Genomic DNA, 5,747 nt, shown 5'->3' with positions numbered 1-5,747 from the left:
AATGTAGTAAAAATCAATACAGTACCATATAAGTGCAATACTTTACCACATAGTATAATGTAGTACAATAGAATACAATTCAGTCTAGAGCAAATCAGTATAGTACCATATTAAACAATACAATGTAGTACAATATAATATAGTCCATATATAATAGTACAATGAAGTGCTATACAGTACATTGTAGTACACTACAATACAATGCAGTACAGTATAATACAATGTAGTACAATTATGTACAGTGGTAGTACAGTGCAATGCTATGCATTATATTGCAGCGAAATTTTTTATATTTCCATGCAATATTAAACAGTACAATATAATATGGACAGTATATAATATAATGCATTGTTGTAAAACAAAATATGGTACAATGCAATAAAAAATGCAATGCAATATAGTTCTATGCAGTACAGTATAATACAGTACAATACATTGTAATAAAGTATCGTAATGAATGATACTAATGCACTAGGTCCTAGTACTATACTGTAAATTACAATAATACAGTAACCACTGATTTTAGATGGTAACTGGCCAAAATTAATATTAATAATATATTTATTATTTAATAAAGTAGTATAAGTTATATAGTTCTGTATATCCATGGTGGTGCTGTATTTGTAGATCTCATTTCAGGAATAACCTGTTTTTCACCACTGGGCAGGTGCTGCCTGCTTTATATATACAGGACATATATAAACACATTTATAAATACTCCCTCTGTTAACATTCACAAATATATCTAAAGTGCATCCTGGTGGGGAGTTTCACTAAATACACCAACCAATTCCATGGAAATGCCTACAGAATGTGGCTGCATGTGCGTCAGCTTTAAACATACTCTATATTTGTATATACCTTTATTTGCATTTATTTTATGTGTACATATTCAAAATATCCCACACCTGCTCTGCTGCCCCAAGCAAACATGAGTAATATTTGGGGTGGAAATAGTGGAGAATAGAGCAGCATATTTAATATACCTAAATAATAGAAGTGTTTGTTAAATTTACCAGCAGAAATGTATATTTATTATATATTTTTAGCACCATTTTAGTGCTCATATAAAGCTAAAATTAGCTATTTGTGAAATAGGTTTTACCAACTTTAGGCCAGTAGCATGGTAGCTAGCTAGATAACTTGCATATATATATATATATAAACATGCTTACATATACAGTAAACATACTAAAGTAAATATTAATACACTAGATAATAAGGACTGGATTATATTTCTGCATAAATTAGTAAAAAGTGTAGATAAGTGAGGTGGTTTTGCCAAGGAGTCGGCAAGGAACTTAGCATTTAGCATGCTAACTTATCTACCTCAAAGTCAGTCAATCCAAAAAAAGAAAAATGTCAAGAACTTTGAAAGTGTCCTTAAAATATGATGGAACTGGCTCTCATCAGGACTATCCCACAATGATAGGAAGAGCAAGAGTTACCTCTGTTGCACAGAATAAGTTCTGTAGTAAAGAACACGTGTTGTAACTGTAATAGCTTATAAGTTAGCAATGCTTATTTTTTTTTAGCCAAGCAGCTAACTTACCTTAGCTTAGCATCTAGCTAACAAACAAGCCTGTTTGCCTATTGCTAACAGTTTAAACATCAAGGAAAAGCTAACAACTCAAATAAGAAAATGAAAAAATGAGTTAAAGTGTATTAAAGAAAATATGGTGTAGCTTTAGTAACTTATAAGTTAACAAAGCTTTGTTTGTTTTTAGCCAATCAGGTAATTTAGCTTAGCTTAGCATCGAGCTAGCAAACTAGCCTGTGTGCCTATTGAAAACAGTATAAAAAACAAAGGTAAAGCTAACTAGTCAATAAAGAAAAGAAAAAATATTGACGTTAATAAACAAATAAGATCAGTCAATCTGAAAAAGAAAAAAATCAAGAACTTTAAAAGTGTCCTCAAGGAATGATGAAACTGGCTCTCATCAGGACTCTCTCCCAGGAAAGGAAGCACAAGAGTCCCTCTGTTGCACAGAATAAGTTCTCTAGTAAGGAAAATATGTTGTAAAATTAGTAGCTTATAAGTTAGCAATGCTTATTTTATTTAGCCAAGCAGCTTACTTAGCTTAGCTTAGCATCTAGCTAACAAACTAGCCTGTTTGCCTATTGCTAACAGTATAAACACAAAGGTAAAGCTAACTGTAGGGTGAAATAGCCTAATACTGAACATTTTTCATATTATAGACTACGGGGATATATTAGAATGTGAATTTAATACATTAATTCCACACAAAGTAGCTGAAAATATAGAATAGAACTGTGTTTTCTGGAATTATAGAGCTCTATACAGTACTCGTGCTCTCCTCAGACTGTGTGGAGGTGTTCAGTAATCTGTATTACAGTGGTTGATGTGGTTTCTGACTCTGTTTTGTTCACTGTTATCTATAAACATGGATTAACGTATGTGAGCATAGTTAAAACAGTAGCAGTTTGTATTTTAATCCTTGTTTTTAGATAAAAGTGAGTCTATATACAGTAACAGAAACCATGTAAGCAGTTTTGCAGGATGGGCATGCTGTTAGCATTATGCTAATTTCTTAGCCAAATTATATTTTTCCCACTTGCTTTCCATACAATTTAGTCTTCCACTTGTATGTTCATGTCTAGGGTTAGCATAACAAGGTATGTAGCTCTGCGTTGAGTCAATGTGTTGTGTATGGTGTTTCCTGTGCGAGCGCCCTATGCAGCTGCCCACGCTTATACTTCTGCATTCTGCATTCACCAACGGTGTAGAATCAACACAAATAGTATTTTCTGTATAAAGATTTTCAATTGCAACCATTGCATTATTTTAGTTTAATAATGTAGTTTTTAAATACGGCCTTTATCTTCAAAACAAGCATAAAAAAGTAGTAGTACTCGCTAGTAGTAGTATCTGTGGCTAGGTAGCTTTATTTTCGTGTTTTGCCTTAAATGAAGCAGCAGAAGTTATAAGATAAGATAAGAGGGAAATTAACTATTATTAATTTATAATTAATCATTATTGAGACTGCTGCACGATTTAAGGTGTAATGGAATAAAACATTTCCACAAGAAGCTAGCGAATAGCTTACTTAAGCTACCCATCACTGAGGAATTTGAACCTTATCGCATCATATTTGTACCATAGCGTATTGTAACTTTTGTATTGTACCTTATCGTATCGTATTTTAACTGTATCGTATTGTACCAAATTGTATTATACCTTATAGTATAGTATTTTAACCTTATGATATCGTATTTAAACTGTATTGTATTGTATCGTACTGTATTGTATCATATTTGTATTTTACCATACTGTATTGTATTGCACCATATCATATTTTTTACATTACATTACCTTACATTACTTTACATTACATTACATTACCTTACATTACTTTAAATTACATTACCTTACATTACTTTACATTACATGACATTACCTTACAGTACATTACATTACCTTACATTACTTTACATTACATGACATGACATTACCTTACAGTACATTACATTTGGCAGACGCTTTTGTCCAAAGCGACTTACAATAGTAATGTAATGTATTGTACCATATTGCATAGTATTGTACTGCATCATAGGTATCATATCACATCTTATAGTACTGTATCGTATCATATCGTATTGCACCGTATCATGTTTTACAGTATCATCTTATATAATATACCGTATTTTACCCTATCAACCTGAACTGTATCGTTTCGTTTGGTACCGTATCATATCATACAGGATTGTATTGTATCGGATTGTATTGTATCATATCAATATGTGGCATCGAATATTGTTTTTTTAATTACTACAATTACTGCTTAAACTGATCTCAATAAATCCCTAATTGCTGGTATTTGATTATTTAGAAGTATTTTATCCTCTTGGGGAGTATTGTAGAGTATCACAGTATCGTACTGTATAGTGAGATGCCTTGTGATTCCCATCCTCTCGTTTTAACAGGGATGATTTGTGATTGGGCCCTGGTGTTTGTGTGACTAAGCGTTTATTGCCCTCGTAGCTCTGGTGTTAAACAGCTCTCGGGGCTTAAATTAGCAGTAAATGAAGTGTTGTGATTGGTGGAGGAGGAGGAGGGGGAGGAGTAATGAGGAAGACCCAGCTGTGGCGTGTGTAGGCAGGGCGCGGTGCCCGGGCGGCGCTCCTGAACGTGACGCAGCGGTGGCGGCGGCTGTGGCGGCGGAAGCTCCGTTCAGGTTTTTAATCAGCCGAGCGGCGCTGGCACGGCCAGTGTGTTTCAGAACAGGAGCCTTTTCACACTCGTTCACACTCTGATCCGTGCCAGGAGTCCTCCTGCTCCACCATTCAACCGTGCTGATCACATGAGCGCCGCCGTGCTACAGCGCCGCGGAGAAAACACGCTGTGCCGCCGCGCCTCACCATTCACCACCACCACCACCACCACCGCCTCATTCACCCCGCGGCCGAGAACACCACCAGAATCTCACACATTACACACACAAACATCACTATAAACATTACTAAAGAGAGTACATACAGTCTGCACAGTCTATATAATAAAGTCTATATAATAGTCTATATAATAAAGTCTATACAGTACATACAGTATATACAGTACATACAGTCTATATAATAAAGTCTATACAGTATGTACAGTCTGTACAGTACATTCAATCTATATAATAAAGTCTATACAGTACATAAAGTCTATATAATAAAGTCTATACAGTACATACAGTCTATATAATAAAGTCTATACAGTACATACAGTCTATACAGTCTGTACAGTACATACAGTGTGTACAGTACATACAGTCTATACAGTTTGTACAGTACATACAGTCTGTACAGTACATACAGTGTGTACAGTACATATAGTCTATATAATAAAGTCTATACAGTACATACAGACTGTACAACACATACAGTCTATATAATAAAGTCTATACAGTACATACAGTCTGTATAGTACATTCAGTCTATATAGTACATTCAGTCTATATAATAAAGTCTATACAGTACATACAGTCTGTACAGTTCATACAGTCTATAATAAAGTCAATACAGTACATGCAGTCTATATAATAAAGTATATACAGTACATACAGTATGTACAGTACACACAGTCTATATAATAAAGTCTATATAGTACATACGGTCTATACAGTACATACAGTCTATACAGTCTGTACAGTACATACAGTCTATATAATAAAGTCTGTACAGTACATACAGTCTATATAATAAAGTTTATAAAGTACATGCAGTCTATATAATAAAGTCTATACAGTACATACAGTCTGTACAGTACAAACAGTCTATATAGCTTATACAGTCTATACAGTACATTGATTCTATAAAGCAGATACATCTATCAAATTATTATTATTTTGTCCTTTTTTTGCTGTTTGATACAGAAGAAACGAAATCACACTGTTCTAATTTTTTATTATCATCATTTATTAATTGTTTGGTATGTAGGATCACTAAGTCGTGTTAAATGGTGGTGATTTTTATATTTCAGTATACAGTATGTTATATTGCAATGTCAGTTTTTTTTTTTTAAATATTGTGCAGCACTAATATATACAGTATCCTTATGTACAGTTATTGCGTGTTTGACGGTGAGAAAGTGAACATGCGTGTGTGTAAGTGTGTGTATTGTGTGTGTGTGTATTGTGTGTATAGTGTGTGTGTGTGTGTGTGTGTTAGGAGTGTAATAAGGCAGCTGGTAGCCGAACTGTGTTTGAAATCCAGGCCCTCACTCTTCTTATTGAAGTCGTGCG

This window comes from Astyanax mexicanus, chromosome 1 (assembly GCF_023375975.1).
Source record: "Astyanax mexicanus isolate ESR-SI-001 chromosome 1, AstMex3_surface, whole genome shotgun sequence".
Taxonomy (NCBI): Eukaryota; Metazoa; Chordata; class Actinopteri; order Characiformes; family Acestrorhamphidae; genus Astyanax; species Astyanax mexicanus.
This window is presented reverse-complemented; position numbering follows the sequence as displayed.